This window comes from Astatotilapia calliptera, chromosome 1, assembly GCF_900246225.1.
Source record: "Astatotilapia calliptera chromosome 1, fAstCal1.2, whole genome shotgun sequence".
In the NCBI taxonomy this organism is placed as follows: Eukaryota; Metazoa; Chordata; class Actinopteri; order Cichliformes; family Cichlidae; genus Astatotilapia; species Astatotilapia calliptera.
The window spans coordinates 15,341,149-15,361,860 of record NC_039302.1 but is presented as its reverse complement, the minus strand read 5'-3'; positions in this window follow the sequence as shown (position 1 = coordinate 15,361,860).

Below are 20,712 nucleotides of genomic sequence, written 5' to 3'. Positions count from 1 at the left end.
AAATCATGTCCAACAACTGAATTTACCACAGGTAAGACTCAAATTGAGCCCCCTCTCCTTTGGAACCAGAAAGAAAAACCTTCCATCTTAGATAAAGCTTAAAGTTACTTCTTCATCAGACCCTGAACCCTCGCTGCTGTTGTTCTGCTATAGTCTCAGGCTCCTGGAGGATTTCCCATGATGCACTGAGCATTTCTTTTCCACTCACCCTTTTCACTCCCCAGGTGTTTAGAGACCACTACTTAATGTCATGAAATTGTGTCTTCTCTCTGCAATAGTGTGTGTTTTGTGCCTTTTTTTCTTTTACTTTCCCCTCACCTCCTAACTTGTTGTGTTTGATGGCTGACCCTCTCTGAGCCTGCCTCTGGGAGAGCTATCTTCCTGTTACACGGGAGTTTTTCCCTCCCACTGTTGCCAAGTACCTGCTCATAGGAAATCATCTACTTGTTGGGGTTTTCTCTCAAAGGTAGTAGATCTTTACCTTCCAGTATAAAGCACTTTGAGAAGACCGTTGATGTGTTTTGGCCCTGTATAAATAAACTGAACTGAATGTAAAGATGTAATGCCTAGTAAACTACAATTAGTAGTTTGAGTAATCACTATACTGAAATCACTGTAAAACGATCCAGGAGCTTATGATGTAATAAGGAGTCAAGACATTAAGCTAAATAAATAATGTACACATAATTAGCATAATTGTTTTTTGGGGAGTGAAAAAATGATTTACTGTTCAATTGTTTGGTTTCAGATTTTATAAGTACAATACCTTTAATGCTTCTGCTCTCTGTCTTTGAGTCCTTTTTACAAATGTGTCCTGAATTTATTGATGCATGAACAGCTAAATATAAAAAAGAAAGAAAAAGTACTGCAAAAGTAATGCATTACATTTTACTTATGTTATGGGTCCATATGAATGCATCAACTTATCATAGCCGATGAACTAATCTGTTGCACTGGGCTGCCACTGGGTGTTGCTGTAACTCTGCATCTGCATGGCTCAACTGGAGGGGGTGGTTTAGGGTGGATGAAGGGGACGGGGAAAGGGAGAGTGAAATGGACAATGACGACAGTCTGATTTGCCTCCACATGATGCAGTTATTTCCCATATTTTCCATTTATGTGTTCCCCTGGGTCCAGTCCAGAGTGAGGTTAAGAGTAATGTGATGCTGCTCAGAATACTCAATTTTCAATTATACCTGCCATCATTACGGTTGTCAGAAGCTGCGAAGTCAACAGCTAATATGTCCTCCATTATTTTTTTATTTTACAGGAACTGAAGAGAAAACCAAGGAAATTTTGTACCAATAAAATATTCTCCTTCTTTCTATTTATTACTTTATTTATTATTTATATTACCTCATGCTGTTTTTTTAAAGCATCTCAGCTGAATTTCTAATGGATAACTGTTTTACGCAATATGTTTATACATAGTGGGGGTTTTTTTAAACATAATTATCTGATCATTAATGAAATGTAATGAATTTATTAAGGTGTGTCATCTTAATTATATATTTTTTTAAAGTTTAATATTGGTAAAAAATATATCACACCAATGGAAAATGCTTCTCTCTATGTGTAGCTCCCTCTCTTTGTTGCTCAGACACTTTTTATCAGGAACTTCATCTAAATTCATCATACCTCCTCCTCCGTCTCCGACAATCAAACTGTTACTCTCACACACTGCTCATGGTGGAAACTGGTGGCATCAACCTGATATGTCTGTCTTCATAACTAATGTACTATATATTGGCTTTTTTACACAAAGAGTGAGAGCTTTACAGTAGTAATGTTATACTTGGAGTATAGACTGCATTAGTGAATCATTAGGGTCCTGCACTTAAATCTGAGATCATTAGCTGGAGGGTTTGCCAAGAGTGCTCTTCTGTGAACTGCATAAAAAGGCAGAGAGAGGAAGAAGTTTCCCCTTACAAGTGTGGTGATTGTTTACATATTTTATCCAGATATTTATGCATACTGGAATTTTAAAAAATGCATTAATTAATTTAACGTTTTTTTTTTCATTTGATATTGCCTCCACAAATTAATTTCTATACATTTCTTTTTCAGCAAATGGAAGAAGACTGGTTCAGTATATTCAGGTGTTATCACACCTAGCCACCTTACCAACCTTTTTACCTTCTTTTCCTGCTTAAAAACATAAAACATTCTATTGTATAAGACTGCAAGCATTAAAGTTAAAATGTTATAACCTTTTCTTTTGGTAGTTTAGTACTATGACCATAAAGATTACAAGAAATACTTAAAAAGGTGACAATTTATAGACACAAGAATGGCTGTTAACAACTACTTACCTTCTCATTTTACAAATAACATATTAATGATTTCCAGATGAGTAAAGCAGGTTTAAAACAGTGATCTGGAAGTTTTGGTGACTGAGGACTTCCACTTGCTCTTATTTAGTGGATTAAATCATAAAATATTTAAATATATCCACGATTACAAGCTTTAATGATTCCTTAACATCAAGGTTTAGCCATAATACAGTCTGGCTTCTTCACCTCCTCTGCCCTCTCTTCCCTACTGTCTGGTCTATGTTGTCTCTGCCAAGGTCTGAAACACTATCACAACAGGATGTGGGCTGGGATAACACTGAGAGTGCTTCCTCTGCAGTGCCAGTCACCTGGGAGATTTTCCAATTATCATTGCATTTTAATGTAACTTCTGAGTCTCCGGCTGTGCTGCAGCTCAAAAGAACCAAAGAGTGGCTGTATCATGGGCATTTGAGGGAAAAGGCAGGATTGATCTTATTTTGTCTTACTGCTTGCCTCTAAAGTGGTTTTGAAGTATAGTGTCCTTTAATGTAAGGAAATAGCTTGTGCATCAAGATGTTACATTCTGCAGCCGAGTGTCATCAACATAAACATTTTTTTAAAGGGAAATTGCTGTAGGTCCCTCTTCAAGAGTCAAAATTATTAAAGGGTGGGTGAGTATCTAGTTATTCTACAAAAATGTTAATTAAACTGATTTTCAACTCAGTTTAATTAAAATTTCAAATAAAATTAGTGCAAATAAAATTAGTGCAAATAGTGGAAATACCAATATTGCATAGGATCACCAGTCTAAGCTCCTGTGTCATGTCATGTTAGGAAGATAGACAGAAATGGAGCAACACGCAAACCACAAAAACAAGTAATGAACAAGAATAAAAAAAAAAAAAGTACCGGTAATACAAATAGGAAGAGCATAGTAAGTTGGAAGTACTGGCAACACGGGAAGGGAGACAATCCAAACAGGTCAAAGGGAAGGACTAAGGTATCTGTATGTTCTGTGTGCTCTAGAGTGACTGGGGTTGACACACAGGTGGAAACAATGAAAAGCAAGTCAAACTAACGACTGGGGGGGGGGGGGACAAAAGACATATGAGAAAACGAACTTTCAAAATAAAACAGGAAGTAACCTTTAAAAAATTAACAGAGGAATAAGACTAATACTAAACATGATGATGGGAACACATAACACAAAAGACACAAGACGACCAAAAACTACAATTTAACCCCTTCGCCACTGCCAGTCAGAAACAACTATGCTTTAGCAATTTGCCAATAGCTAAAATATAGCCTTTAGCACCAACTAGCTAAATATACTTGGAGAGGAGGAAAAAATGGATATACTAACTTCTCTTGGTTATCAATTTCAGTTGGGTGGTGCACCTTTCCAGTCAGACAGAGGAATGAGCTTTAGAAAAGCATTAGAAGAAGAAGCAAAAGAGGAAGTAAGATGCAATCGAAAAGTTGCAGGACTACCCTGGATCCCTGTGATGTGGCAGTGAAGGGGCAACAGCACAAAGTAAGCTTTTATTGATTATTACAATGTTGACTGTATTGTTGCTGTAAATATGCTGTGGTGATTTATTGATTGTCACTCTATATGTGTATTGAAACTGTTTTGTTTGGGGTGATTGCTGACCAGCCTGGTAGTTGTTACTGTTTATATTCATCATGGTCACACGAAAAAGTTTCAGCTGACTTTAGTGATGGCTGCTATTAATTAGTCTGAGTTTGTTTGCATTGTTGGTAACTGATAATATATGTGCATGTCTGATGTGGAATAAGCATACTTTATTTGATGAATGTGTCCAGCAGTGTGCTGTATTGAAATTCATCAGCCACCTGTAATTATAACATTTCATCAATTTGCTATGCAGTTCAACCATCATTTGATAATGGCCTTGTATGGATTTGTCATGTTATGACTCATGTTTTTCCTCTGAATCTTTATCTGCATTTTTCAAGTACAATACCCTCATGCCTGTAATAAAGATACGATACACCCACATTTAATTACCACTCTATCTTACATAACTAATAAGCAAAATTAAAAGTTGTAAAGATAATAAACAAAAAACAAACAAGGATCAAATTTATATTTTTTTAAAATATTGATATAAAAAATTAAATATGACTCGACAGAACATAGAGGTTTTTTTTTTTTTAAATAAATGCCTTTATAATCCAGCTTTAAGAAATGGCATGTTATACATTTTACTTACAATTATAAGTCGGCGGACACAGGAATTGTGAATGGCACATCATGTATGCTTTTAAAGAATATTTTTTGCTTGAAGCTGTCATCACTGGGAAGCAATAGATGATTTGCAGCAGACATTAATACATGTTAGAGCAAGAAAAGCACAGATGTATTAACTGCAGCTCACTTACGGGAGGCCTAGCTTTTGCCATTGTTTATTGGAACTACTGTTAGAAATGAGTCATCCTTAAGTGCATCTTTGTTTCCCGTAATGAGACCTTTGTGAAAAAGGTCTTGACTCAACCAAATCTTTTCCCAAATGTGGTTACTACGATGTGGATTTGTGATAAGATACATACAATTAGTTCTGATCAGCAACAAGAGCCCTATAGTGCCTTGTCTACAAAGTAAGTTCAGGTTATTTTTTCCTTAGTTTTCTTACCCTAACATCGGCATTCTCACTAAGTGGTCCCATTACAAGCTGGTTAATAACTCACTGGCTGAATTCCAGTTCAGACACTACACCCTCTCCCTGCACACTTTCACCGTCACAGCCAAGAAACATAAAAAATAACGGCACACACAGTATTAGTACATGTTAATATCTAATTTATAAGCACAGAATAGTTTATTCTTCATTTATAATTTCATATATAACATGTTTATTAACAATATTTTTCTTCTTTCTAAATGATGGCATAACTGTTTCTAAATAAAATATTAAACAAGGTGCAAATGAGTTATTTAGGAGCTATTCGTGGGTCATGGTATCATTTAAAAAGTCTGCGTAAATACTTATTTAGAAGCACATTTGTTCATATGGTGATTAAATTATGGTATGCACCAATTCATGGATTTCCGGGAATCTAAAAACCCCAAACTGTATAAAGCAGGGATTGTTATTGTAATAAATCAAGAAATACTAATCCTCAGTGGTCATAATTTATTTAAAATAAAAACTCTCAAAATAAAAATACTACTTTAACACATTAGTAAATAAATACATTGAGTTATTTACTAAAGCACTATTATTGGTGCAGACGTTCTAGTATATTCCACCTTTTTTAAAACAGTCATAACCTTTTAATTTAATCAGTGATTGTGATCATAAAACATCAGCGATATAAGTGTTTATCTTCAACTTAACTGAATAACAACACAACATAATATCAATTCATTTTGTATAACTAAGGTTCTAATTTTGAAGTTATTATTAGTACTAAAAGACACCTGCTGCAGTAGCCCATAGTGTAACACTTAACACAGGATTGAAACTTCGTAACAGTGAAATTTAGTTAATTAAACGTCAAGTTCACCCATCAACATAGGAAAATGGTAAAATGCTAGTTACCTTGGCGTGCATCAACAGTACTTGTGAAACCTATTTTAAAAGACACACAAACAATTGATGCACACCTTAATCAAACTGTTTTTAAAAGCTGAAGGCAATGATTTGCAAATCACACAAGTCAGTGAACACGTATTTTTAAATTTAATGGCAGCAAGACATCTCAAAAAGAAAGTGTGACAGAGCCGTGTTTACCAGTGTGCAGCATCCCCTTTTCTTTGAACAAGAAAAGTTTAGGAATTGAGGAGCACCAGACTCTTCTACTATGAAGCAATGCTATTGTAACAGATGCTGTATGTGGTTTAGCATTGTCTTTCTGAAATATGTAAGACGTAGGCTTTTGAACTTTAGCACTTCAGTACAGTGGATGCACTGTCCATGTTTTCCAAAAGGAATTTCAAATTTCAGTTTGTCTGTCTACAGAACAGTGTTCCACTTTGCTTCAGTCCATTTTAAATGAGCTTTCGAATAGAAAAGACAGCGGTATTTCTAGATCGTGCTCACATTTGGCTTCTTTCTTTGATGACGGAGCTTCTGGAAGTGTCCCTGAGTCTGTGCAGTGGTTTCCAAGAGACGATCGTGCCTGTTTTTAATGCAGTGCTACCTCAGTACCGGAAGAACTTGAGATATCCAATATTGACTTTTGGCTTTGTCCCTTGAACACAGAGATTTCTCAAGATTCTCTGATTCTCTTTTGATTATTTAGATCTTCAATGTTTTCATAATTTTACAGTGAATAACTGATTCTTGGGGTTTTCTCAGTTTTACTTTGTTCTATCTCACAATATAAAGCACATTGAGACAACTGTTGTGACTCAGTGCTATATAAATAAAATTTAATTGAACTGAAAGAACATTATTTTGAAATTTTTTTCACTACAGTAATTTCAGCCAAAGCAGAAGTGTATGAGTTTTTATCAAACACACAGTAGTGTATGTAGTCTTATTACAAAATGTGCTGTATTAATAAGTGAGGTTATTCTTCAAAGTACTTTTTGTGTAGCTGTTTAAAGCCACCAAGGACAGGTGGGAAAAGGATAATGTGGACTGTGGAAGTTAAATGACACCATCTGACTATAATTACAGACAAATTAACGTGTTGCTGAGATCTATTCCATTTGTTTGTGGCACACGTTTTGTCCAATTATAACCCTGGAGTTGCTCTCTGAGACTGAGTAAGAATACTTAAAAATCAGAATTGAAATGGTTAAATATGCTGATAGATTTCATGTCAAGTCCAGTGAAGTGCAGGATTTGCTGTTCTCAGAATTATACTGCCATACAGTAGGCTTTAAATTTGCTTGCAGCTGGCATGAAAGGGTTCAGAGAATCTTTAAAAACACAGATACCCTCTTGCTATCTGTGCAGTGAGGTCTGATGGATCTTCCAGGAATAATGCCAGTATTTTCCAGAGAATTGGTCACAGTATGTGGTGGTTTTGTATGTATGTGTTATCTCAAAGATAACCTGCTCTGTGGAAGAATAGGTGTGAAGCATGAGTTACCACAGCAATATAATGCACACTGTTGTAACCCTGTAAATCTGAGTTACTCCACTCAGGCCCAAATACTGCTTAGTCGTAGTAGTAATGTTGATGTGGGGTTTTTTTCAGCATGTTTCATGTGAAATATTTAGGCTGCACTTTCGTGCACATTATCAAGATAAACATTTGACATTTTTGACAAGCTTTCATTTTTTAAAAACATTGGAGCAAATATATGTGCAGTTAAGCAGTGCAAATAATTATTATACGCCACGACAATATATTATGATATAATTAATGGTCAAAAACGACATTAAACAACGTACCCAACAAAACAAGCCGATTCCAATGCAGCAATTTATCAGCCTGAAAACAAAATAAATACACGATGAAGAGGACCTGCACTACTGCTTTTGTTTTATCATTACTGTTTAGAAGTCGTATCATTCATGCTTACTAGTTGGCATGTACAGTAAATATTCATGTGGTTGTACTGAAGTCCATATACAAAGACAGAGAGTGGTGACATCTCTGAGTTAGTGGGCAGAGATTAATGCAAGGATTTGCTTGAGAGAGAACATGTTTGGAATGGTGATAAAGGTGCTGCTCCTGCTCTGGGACAGCAAGGAATTGATGCAAATTCAATATGATAATAGAGGACCTGGGAAGAAGAGCAGAGGAGGCACGAAGATGCGTCAGCACCTTTGGTCTGGGTTTAGTTAAATATAAGTCAATAGTTATTTTACTGTTTCAGCTACAAGAGTTCATCTTTTAGATTCAGAGGCTAATGATTCATGCGAGATGCTCAGTCAGTAATACAGTGCACAAAATATTGTTCATAAAAAGTCACGCACATTCGTAGCTGTCTAACAGACTAAAACACAGTGGACAGCACAGCACTTAATAAAAGATGAATCGTTTGCACAACACACATACTATTTCAATACTTTGGTTCATCTGTACCACTAAACCAACACTCGAAAGAGTCTTTGTGGTTTATACTGTAGTACATTTTTCCTTCTTTGTCCATTATATTCTGCACACCAATTTCCAGTTAATTGTAGGTGTCCCAGCCGCATGATCACAGGCTTTGTAGACCTGACTGACCATGAGTGTTGGTAATTAGTATTGTTCTGCACAGAGGTTTGTGCTTTGTGAAATATAGTAATGTAACACAGACACATTGAAATTGGCCACTTGCTCCTATGTGGGACTACAGCATTATTTGCAGCTCTTAGGCATTTTTACAAGCTGTGTATTTAACATGTAAAATGTTATGTGTCACATATATAACATTTTGTTCTGTTTAATGTATGCATTTAAAAAGCCAACCAATAAAAATACCTTTCTTTTTCCCAAGTGCAAACTGAATGATACCTCTGGCCACACAGACAGCATCGCTAAGTGAGAAGAAAGGCAAAAATGCAGCACCTGCCTTCATTTCATTGTGACACATCTATTGGCGCATTGAAGGTGGTGAGACAGAGAGCTCTCGCAGAAAAAAGCAGAGCTGCCTGACAAAAACCCACAAAAAACAACCCCCAAAACAAAACAGCCAAACCTAGCCCAGTTGGTACAATCCAAATGCAAAGGTGATATTTACACCTATCCTCTGAAGGGCAACAGCAAACAGCATAAAACTACTGGACAGCATATATACCTAATACATGTAGAGTTGCTTTGAGTGCTTAGATAGAATAGAAAAGCACCATACTGTCATGGTCCGGGTGTGTGCCAGTGTGTCTCCCTCCGAGCCGGCGTCTCCACCCCGGGGAGGGGCCTCAGTGTTTTTGCTGATCGCTTACACCTGTGGGTAATTTAGCCGGGGACTCTTAAGGCCAGCGTACTCAATCTCTCTTCGCCAGATTCTCTGCTAACATCAGTCAGTGCAGGCCACCACCATCATACCCTATTTATTTTGTGAATCACCTTGCCTCACTGTATGTTTGTTTTTTGTGCGCCTCTCTCTCAGTTACACCCAACTGTCAACCCCTGTCGAAGAGCACCTATTTGGATGCTGGACCATCTGGCAGTCCCACAGGCTATACCCGAATTACCTACCTGCCTCTCTGCCTCCACGCCAGGAGTTTTTTGGATTTCACACCCAGACTACTCACCCCTCTACGTCATCTTCGACCTCCTTTGGCAAGTATGCAGTACGAAGAAGGATTCTGAACCAGCAACATATTCATATGTCTCCTTATCCGTATCTGAACATCTGCACTCTGTTACAGTGACCCCGACCTTTTCCTGGATCGAATGTGACTTGCTTTCCAGTCCAATCCCCGGAATAGCTGTCCTCTCTGACCCGGACCAGATCATTACTTAGTTTCAGTGGTGGAACGTCGTACTTGTCCACTCTCACCTTTTTGTTTATGAATATTTTTGGAAACATTAAACATTATTTTTAAAATCTACTTACGAGCTGTTCGGCGTCCTGCGTTTGAGTCCTGTCACTCGTCCAAAACGGTCTCGGCCGTAACACATACAAAAACTAGTCCATTTATTATTTAGTAGGGCTGCCACAATTAGTCGACTAGTCACGATTACGTCGACTATCAAAATGTGCCCTTCATTTCCCCAGATTTGAAAGATGGGTCGGGTGTGTACTTCGTGGTCCAACATATCCCAGAATTCATAGCGCGGCCCTGCTCAGTTTCCAACAATGGCGCCTGCTAGTTAGTTTTAATATTATTCTTATTATTCTTTCTCGGTCACAAAATAAACATTTGACATATTTTCAGGCAAGAATGTAGCTGTGTAAACCTCAAATATCTGCTCAGTTTATCAAGACACCACATATTTTCAAAAGCGTTCCGACGTTTTCGGAGACGTCTGTTACCCACCAACTCGATAGCTCACTAGAGCCGGTGAGAACACCGGACTCCCGGCAAATCCTTTTCAAACCCACCGCCATCTTTCGCTACTCAGGTTAAACATATGTAAGTCACTTGGATAACTTAAAAATGTTATTGTTTGGCTTTTTTTAGTATTTTATTTGTTCCTGAGTGAATCGGTTTGGCTGAGATTAAAGTTGTAGTTTTTACACAGCTGAATAAACATCAAGAAGACAACTGATTATCAGAAGTGTGAGATGCTCGAGAATTTACTCCGGTGTCCTGTTATATTTTAGATAGCAAGGAGTTTATTAAACTTCACCGAAACAATCTGCAAATGTCATTAAAATTTAATAAACTATCATCTTGTCTTTATTTTTAGTTAGCACATACCTTAAACACTTAAAGCTGTAAGCTAATGATAGTTATATAAGAGCAGATGCATGCTGGTGCAATAAGCTGTACGTTTTACGTCCAATGGATTCATCATCCATTGGACGTAAAATGGATGATTAGTCGACTAATCGCAAAAAAAATCTGTGACTATCAAAATAATCATTTGTGGCAGCCCTATTATTTACTCATTATTATTAAATCAGTCCCTTTGTGATTTTTCTGAATGAATGAATCATACAGTTTTCTTGGTCATATCACTGGAATGAACACTACTGTATATGTATGTACTGTCTGTTTCCCATATTGGTCAGGCCTATGATTAACAGTAGTCTGCTGTCATCGTTTTTCTGCGGGCGTATGATGTACATCTTTGAATGGCTACAGAAAATCCAGTCACTGGTCTGTTGATTAACCCCCCAGATTGACCTTGTGCTATTTGTATGGTAGAGAAACTGTTTCTACAGTCCTTTATGCTAATTTTGTCTGAAAAAGGTTTGAAAAGGGATTAATGAATCGGCTGCGTCTTTTTAACTATACACTCACTTCATTAAGTATACCTTGCTAGCACTGCCTAGGATGCTTTTTTGCCTTTAGCGCTCCCATAATCCTTCATGGTGCATATTCAACGAGGTGCTGGAAACATTCCTCAGAGATTTTGGTCCATATTACCTGTAACTAGAGCTGGGCGATATAAGATTTTTTCATATCACGATATGTTTTTTTCATTTCAGGCGATAACGATATCTATCACGATATAAGCCAAATAACTATATTTGTAAGATTTAAATGTGCCGTTGCTCACAAGTAAAATGTGAAATAATCAGCAGCTTGTTTTTATTTAAATATTTATTTCCCATAATAAGTTCATCCATTAAGCGGACGCGAATGGATGGATGAAGTTCAACAGGGTAGATGTACTTAAGGAACATGAGACTTTTTCAGATAAATAAAGGCAAATATTGCAAACTACACAAAAGGCAGCCGCTAAAGCGTTTAAGTTTCAAAATAGAACAAACGAAACAGACTAAATTGTCAATTCCACTTAGAAACAAAATATTAATTCTAAAAATAAATCTTAGTTTGTTTTACAGAAGAACAGACAAAACTGACTAACTTTTGTCAATATCAAATAAACTGAGAACTAAAAGGAAATTCTCAATCTCTCCTTGTTGTATAGCTGAGCTTTTCAAACAGTTTTAACAGTTACTTTAGTCTGACAAAAGCCGAATGACGAATTAGCGCTTCCAGTCAGAGACTGAGGCTACGTTCACACGTACACGGGTATTTTTGAAAACGGAGATTTTCCGTTTTCGTTTTAAAAAATAATCCCGTCCACACATAAAGGCAGAAATGAAGGAAAACGCTGCTATGAACATGCCAAAGCAGCAGGTGGCGCTAGATTCCTAACCGTGCAGAAATGTTGGCCAATCAGAAGTCTAGAAGCCTCGGTGGGAAAAAGTAAACAAAGCTGGGGCATAGAAGCAGAACCGAGTCGTATGTGTGGAGGGACAGTAACTGTGTGTATATGTAAGCATTTAAACACTGCAGAGTAGAATTAACAGTAACAGTATTGTAGAAATTCATTTCACCGAAACAATAACGTGGCGCACAGTGTGACGCATGCACCAGTTTATTGTATTTCCAGACTTGCTTTCGGCACAATTTACAGTGCACGCTACTCTGTTTTTTGTCAGACTTGAAATAGCCGAAATACCTTCACACTACGGAACTTCTATGGCTCTTCCGTTCAACAATCTCTCCGGCATTGGAACCATCATCTGTTTTATCTTCTGTAATCTTCGGTCACGCTCGGTTGATTTTTCTAGTCGGCACACTCATTTCCTCCATTACATTACCCGGTGGTACGGTGGCCGTCTGCTACCGAAACAAATACACATGTGCGGCTTGGCACTTGTGCTGTACGTAACAAGTCACGCGACGTGATGCTGCGGCTGTGATTGGTTCGGCTCTGCGCTACTTAATTTGGATTGGCTGACCTTTTTTCTTTTTTCTTTTTTAAGAGGACAAGAGCGGCGAGGTCTATTGCGATAGTTTAATTTCTCTATCGAGTAAAAGTTATATCGCGATACATATCGTTATCGTTCTATCGCCCAGCTCTACCTGTAACAAACTCCATGTTCATGCTTTGCAGCATTCTTTGTTTAAACACAAACACACACAGAGCTGCAGCTCTCTGCTCCTGCCAGCTCAACATTACCAACACCAACACCACAGGACCCAGTGCAATATTTGACCCAGTGCAGGGGTGATTGCGGATGCCGTGCAGGTGCGTCCGCCTTCCCTGCACGGCACCGCACCCCGCCACACTAACATTACAGGATCGCACAGTTTTTGCAGGTTTGTCGGCTGCACATCCGTGATGAGAATCTCTCTGTCACAATACTTTGATCCAGAGTTTTGAGTTCTGGGATGGTTTGAGTTTTCTCAGAGCTCATGATTTGTTCTTTTGGATTTGAGATGTGGTTTATGTTTTAGCTCTGTATCTAGTCCTTTCAGTATTATACTGTTTCGTTGTGCGTCAGTTTCTTTTTGCTTCCAGTCTGTGTTCCTCATGAGGCTATATAATCTTTGTGATCCCTGCAGTCGGTCATATATCCATGTTTGTTTATCTTCAGTTTCTCTCTCAGGTTCATGTGTGTGTGTATGTGTGTGTGTGTGTGTGTGTGTATTACTTCCTTTATTTTGAAAACAGGAAGTAACACAAATAAAACCGCTGTTTTCAAAGTTTGACAGCAGAATAGCTTCAGTCTTCTGTTCTTAAGACCTGGTGTGGCCTTCTATTACATACTACAAGGTTCGACATGTTTGTGTGTCCAGAGTTGCTCTTCTGCATACCTTGGTTGTAACGAGTCGTTATTTGAGTAACTGGTTCTCATATCAACCTGAAGACATCTGGTATCAACAAGACATTTTTGCCCAGAAAACAGCTGTTTAATGGATTTTCTGAGTATTCTCTATTAACCCCTGAGGTTTTGGTGGAAAATCCCAGTAGATCCAGTAGATCTGAAATACTCAGACCAGCCTGTTTGGCACCAACAACTCTGCTACATTCAGAGTCACTTAAATCACCTTTCTTCCCCATTTCGAAGCTCAGTTGTCTGTATGTGTCTATATGTGTAAATACACCGAGTTGCTTCCATGTGTTTGGCTAATTAGATATTTACAATAGCAAGTAGTTGAACATGTGCACCTAATAAAGCACATGTACAGGCCACATATGCACACTAATTGCTGTTTGCAACATTCAAAAATGATAAAAATGACAAGTTATCATGGGACGAGTGAAATTTCGATGATGCACCATTTGTCGTGTACAGGAAAGCCAATGTGCCTCAGCTCTTCTGCTACAAAAAGATGTCCTCGGAAGTCTGCACTGAACTACATGTTCACCAAAATAATCAAAATTTCAAACTAACATTACCTGGTGATTCTTCTCTGGAACGTCCTTTAAACAGAAATATAGAAATTCTCTTGGGGTGGCGAGTGGCTTTAGATACTTTACCCCTAATTAATGCTTTTTAACTGCTGGGATTTACTCCAGTTGCTACTTATCTATAGCTCCCTGTCTAATGTTAAAAGGGAATATGCATTAGTGGAGAGCTAGTCTAAATTGGTTAATTTTTTTCGACTGACTGTACAAAGAACTTGGACCCATACTTCCTTAAAGGTAGTGGAGCCTGCAAAGCAAATCCAAAATTGAAGCAGAAATAAATCCATGCCGCTCACTAAGCAGCAGGATTTGTACAGTGTAACTGGAATATTGAATGTGTACTTAAAAGAAAAAAAATGTGCATCAATGACTTGCCAGTTCTATTATACATGGAGCCTGCTGCTTCATGAGAAATGCACCACTGTGTGTTCGGGATGGCTTGTTTTTTTTTTTGAATGTGTCCGTTAGTATCATTATTATGATATTAGTACAGTTTGCATTGTGAGGAAATGGAGTCTGTATTCATACCAAAGTAGAATAAAACAGAATTTTATCTACCCAGTCGGAATATTTACAAGAGTAGAATAAATCGAGGTAGGGGCTCTCTTATTACTCTGGGTTAGAAACGACCATGATTTGGCTTCATTACAGTCAGAAAGAAAAAGTTAAAATTAAAGAAGGATGGTGGATATTGTTGTGGTTTTGAGGTTTGATTCTTTTGTGTGTCATTAACTTGTCTCATTTTCTTCCATTTTTTTTGAGTGCCTGCCTTTTTCTACAGGAGTAGGAAAGGTGATTGGTTGCATTGTTTGCTCCTTGTGTATTTGTATTTGTTAGTTATCGACCTGTTTTTTGCCTGTAAACTTTCAGCATATTTCTTTGAATTCTCCTTTTGTACTTTTTTGCTGATTATTACTTTATTATCATCAGCTTTGTTGTAAGCAAGGTGTACACACGGGTGCTCACACACACAAACAACACCCTTTTTGGCTCCTACCTCAAAGCACACTGCGCTGTCGATCTTATGTGCTGCACAATAATGTTTAATATTTAGTATTTACTGTCATATTCCCATATATCATCGTGATGTTGTTTATTGTATTGCTCTCGTTTTCTTCTGCTTGTTTTCTTTTTTCATTCTCAACAGGTGAAATTAAAAAAATATCTATTGTTATCTATTGTTAGCTAGTTTGTTGCGATGGTGTTGTTTTTATTATGTTGCTCTTTGTTGTTTGTTTTCTCTTCTGGCTCTTTATCTCCATACAGGTGATCCAGGTGTTTTGTTTGTTTTTCTTTTTTTTCTCCCCCCTTTCCCTGTCTCTTCTCCCCTCTATTTTTCTTTCTCTCCCTCTCTTTCTTTCATTCTTTCTCCCTGTCCTATCCCCCAGTCATGTCTGTCCCGACACGAAAATAAAATAAATACATAATTATAATAAAGGTCAATCAAATGGACCAATATGGCAAGGCCATGATGATCCACTTGGTAAAGTAAATCCACTTGGCATCTTTCTTGGCCTTAAGACAACAATTCTGATGGCTAAAGATCCAACGGGATAGGCAAAAAAAAAAAAAGAAGCTTTGTTGTAAGCATTATTTGAATTTTCTTTTTGTTAAGGTTATATTTTGACTTGTCATCATTACCTACCATATGTCATAATTTGAAGATTTCTTCAGAGAATTGAGAATTTAGAGAAAAGTGCAGAGGTGCAGTATGTGCAAAATAAAACGTTTGATGACTTTGCTGTTGTGTTGATGGGTGACATTAATTTTGTCACATAATGTATAAAATTCACATTTCTTCTCTACTGGTTCAAGAGTGTTTATTTTGGGGTCATTGTCATTCTGCAGAGTACGTTTGGGACCAATCAGATGCACCCTTGATGGTTCATGTGAAGGTGGTATGACTACCTTTATTCACAGCCTAAACTCTCTCAATCAAGTTTCATGTAATTCCTTTAAGTAGTCTTCAGGTAAAGTTCTCCAGGCTTCCCCAAGGACATTCAAAGCTCTTTGAATGTTGGCTGCCTTTTGTTCTGTTGTCTGTCTAGATGATCCCACACTACTTCACTCCATCCTGGCTCTGGGGAGGCCAATCCATGACTAATAGTGTTCCACTGTGTGTGTTTCTGCTTAAGTAGGTTTTTTATTGATTATGGATGGTATTGTATGATGAATCACACCCATAATTGCATCAGTTTTGATAAGGTCTCCAACACCACTGGCTTAAATGCAGCCCCCAAAAAACCATCACAGAGCATCCACGATGTTTTACAGATTTCTGTAGACACTCACTGTTCTACTTCTCCCACCTCCTTCATACATTTTGAACCATATTTGAACCAAAATTTCAAATCTGAATTCATCACTTCATAAGACCTGTCAAAACTGATTTTCAGTTCTTGTGTCATTTGGCATATCTGAGCCTTTTCTCCCTGTCCCTGTTACCCTTCCCTAAGAATGGCTTCCACCCTGCCACTAAAATCATTTATGTTGAGGCTTCAGTGAACAGTAGATGGATCAACTTAAGGGTTCAACCAAAAGATTCAGTGTTTTTGTTACAGGCTGCTAGTACCAAAGTGGCTAAAGATACAATTTAAAATCGTCTCTTTATTATGTTGTCTGTTATACACTGGTTCATTCCTATGCACATTTGAATGGGTCATTATAGGTCATCATTTGGTGGCTTAACAAATTAACAAAAGCATTCCTCTGAAAAATGATCAGTTTCAAGGACTGGACTGAAAATGAGTGAAAAAGCAGTTAAATGTTTTAAGCAATTTAAAGACCTCCAGAAAGCCCGGAGAACTGCTGCTCAAGAGCACTTTAAAAATGACCAGAAAGGCTAGCTACCCATAATCGTAATATAAAAAAAGTACACTACAGTACTGTATATCTTTATTTTTATAGAATATAAACCTTATTATGCAAAGCTTGTTTCAGTGTTTGACAACAGCATTTTTTTATATTGTATAGAACATTAATAGTATTTCAATGTGCTCCATTAGTGATTACATTAGGCATTAAGAAGTATTATCTTTATTGTTTTTTTCCTTCACCAGTGAAATAGGATGTAGTATTTCAGGAAAATAACAAAGTGGACAAAATAAAAAAAGATGAAATTATATACATCTAGCCATAGTTAATAACTTATAACAGCAAAATATTTAATGCATTCAGTCAGAAACACAATGTAATATAGATAAAAGTAGTAATCCATAAGATTGAAAAAGTTTTGTGCCATCTGTTAATATTTCCATGAATAAATGCAGTACTTTAACTGTTGAATTGACATTTTGACATGAAAAAGCATCAGCACCCCAGTTTTGAGCAAACATAAAGTGCAAGTCAGCGTGAGATAACATTAAGCACTATACAGTAACCTCTGAATGATAACAAGTCAATCAGGAATTCAGTGTGCAGCTCCATCCCATTGCTGACTTCAAAGTCTTTAAAACTTTAAAAACCGCTTACTGTGGTTTGGAAGTTGGAAGCTCTTCCTGTTCCTAGATTTATATTCATGAGGAAGACTGTAATGGTACGTGGTCGTGGGGGCCATGGGTGGGCCGCTGAGCAGCATCTGGAAAGATGATTGACAAGTGCTCTCCTCTTACAGCATCCTACGAGCCGGCTGCACCTGAACGGATGAACAGTTCCTGTAGTCTGATTCTTGATTTCAAACTGGACCAACATGGCAGCTCTTTTCCTATATTGTTCACCGAAGGATATTTTCAAAAAGATCCGAGGATCAGCTGCTGAATCTCTCTACATTTTTGGGAGTTTCCATAGCGGGGAAGTTACAGTGGATGCTTGTGATTTGCATAAAAATGGACGTGGATGGTGACGGGTGAACGGGAAACATGGAAATGATAGATCCTTTGGACCATTTGAATGAAATAGTGCTCCAATTCATACTGAACAATATTGAAAAACATTCAAATGTTTACACCTCGGTCAAATCAAATTGCTTCACACAAGTTGTTAGGAACTTCAGCGTAGGAGTACAACTGTGAAAAGAAAATGTTAGTCACTCCCATGAAGCTTTCTCTTGTCTTCTCTTTGTTCCTGTGATTGCCTCTCTCATCTAGTCTTGCAGTGAAAGAAGAGATGAGAGATGCTCCACAACACAGAAAATGATTCAAATGGACAAATAACCAGATCACGTGACCAAATAAATAATAAAAATACTTTCACTCACAGTTGGTGGGAACATTTACATCTACACTTCCTCAGTTTGATGTCCTTATGTTATGACCTTTTATCATCATAGACCCAGAAACGCTGAATGGGTTTTCACGTGCTCAGGATCCATCACTTTGAACTCTTCGCGACTAAAGCATATCATATATTTCTCATACAACACACATAAAAAGCTTCACCAATACTTGGCAATAACCACCTGACTGATGAATACATCACACAAGGTGATCCAGAGGTCAGTGGCTGTGTGGGTGGATGGTGTTAGACGGTGGTAGAACGATGCTGCTGTATTCATAGTGCATGTGTGAGTAACACGAGGCACGGTAAAATGATCATCATTGATACTGAGCTGTTACATGCAAGCTTGCTCTTGCCTTGGGAAATAGAGAACTGACTCAATCCTAGCTTCAGATTATTTTAACCAAAAAATGTAACAAATGACTGTGAAATATTCAAGTTATTCTGACCACTCTCACCCAGTGCAACGGGGGCTTTGCACAGGGTTACACAGGCAGATAATTTGAAGTAAAGATAAAAGGTTGACGCATATTAGTAGAATAATAACAGTTTTGAGTCACACGTTTCTTTGCACGATGAAGCATCAGAATTCAGAGAAATGGGCAGGGAGATCACAGTGGAAGCAAAGAGCCATTATAAAGCCATTTACCAGACAGCTCTCAGAACAGTAGCAAGGTAATGAACAGGCCTTAGCTGAAGATGTCCTTCCCTGAGGAGTGCAACAGTTACCACTTCCACTGAGACAGAGAGAAAAACAAAGCATTACCCAAGATTCAGCAGGGACACTCTTTATTGTATTATTTAACACAATGTGTAGAACAGATTTGTATGAATTTCTACAGCAATATGTTGTCCCACCTACGGCTGGGCAGTATAGACTCGAAATGTTCAAGTAAATTTGCGATAACGATATTTATGATATTTTATGACGATAAGGAAAAAAAACTGCCGGATGTTTTATCGGTGATTGCAGCTCACAGGCAGCAGAATGTGTTATCGCAAACAAAATGAAGGGCATTTTCGCTCCTTCTTTTCCAATGAGCTACTGTCACTGATGAGAGATTGCATGATTCAAAGTGTGAATCTATTGTAACAAGGTGCCAGCAGCAGCAGGATTAGAGTGCAATAGTAGTGACACAGCAATATATCCAGTGACAGAGCATAAGTCAAATGTGCCCAATGTTGTCTTTTCCCTGGGAATTTTAAACGAGAGCATAAGATAGCAGATTAACACTTTATTTTAACAATAAGAAAAATAAAAACTGTAACTTTGTAACTCTTCAGTTACACAATAGCGAAGCGACTGTTGGCTACTCCCTTGGCTGAAATTAAACCAATGACCATTCACTTGACAGGATAATATGTAAACCACGACACAATGGAGCCACTACTTTATTTACACATAAACTAAACATGAAATTTAAAACATATTTTCTCTCTGGAATGTTTTATCTTAGGTTTAGCTTTTCAAGCAGCTGCTTAAAGCCCTCCTTAACCACCATTTAACCACATCAGTAATTTTTAATTATGATATGATACTCTCACTCAAACCATCTATATTGTCAGTGTTTTTTTTATATTAAAAATACTTATAGTTCCATTTTTAAGCAAACTATCAGACAACAGTAAATACTTGGTCCAGATCTAGAAAATAGGGAGCAGTGTTAATCAGTGGTACAAGATGCCATGCATATTTTAGTATTGCATGTTTAATTTAAATTAATTGTGCAGCCATCTATCCCCGACATCCTCCTTTATCCAGTGTTCCTTCATGCTTCAGTTAGTTTGCTCTGTTTCTTGTTTTTGAGTATTTCAGCTGTTGTAAAAAGCTGTTGTTCTGTGAGGGAACAGTTCATGTGCTGTAGATTATTGTTCCAGCACCAAAATCAGGGAGTACTTTAAATGAGATCAGTCACTGCGTGGGGGATCTTCTAGAACCCCAGACTCCCTCTCACAGCCTGAGATCATCTAATCAAAGGCTGTTGGTAGTCCCACGAACACATTTAAGACCAGAGGAGAAAGATCTTTCAGGGTGGTGGCCCCAGGTTGTGGAAGGCTTTGCCTGCCTCCATCTTTACGTTGCCTTGATTTGTATGTATTCTTTTAAACAGCAGCTAAAGAGTCGTTTATTTAGACTGGCTTTTAACTAGATATGTGCTATATGATCGATTGTGGGGTTTTTTATGTGCATCTATCTATTTGTGGTTGTTATCCTCTGAAGAGTGCTATATAAATAAAATTATTATTATTATTATCATATTGAAATACCTTAAAAAGCAGTTCTGGCCAAAAATATATTAGAATATTATTAATTTGCCTTAAGATTGGCTCATGTGAAATAGTAACACACCGGACCTCAGTAATGTCATAAATTGAATTTTAATTAATCTCATAATTTAATGTTATCATATCAATAAGGCAAATATTCTTCTGTCTAAAAGACAGTCATGATTTTATACTGATAAGAAGTTTCTTTTGTCTTAAAATGTGAAAA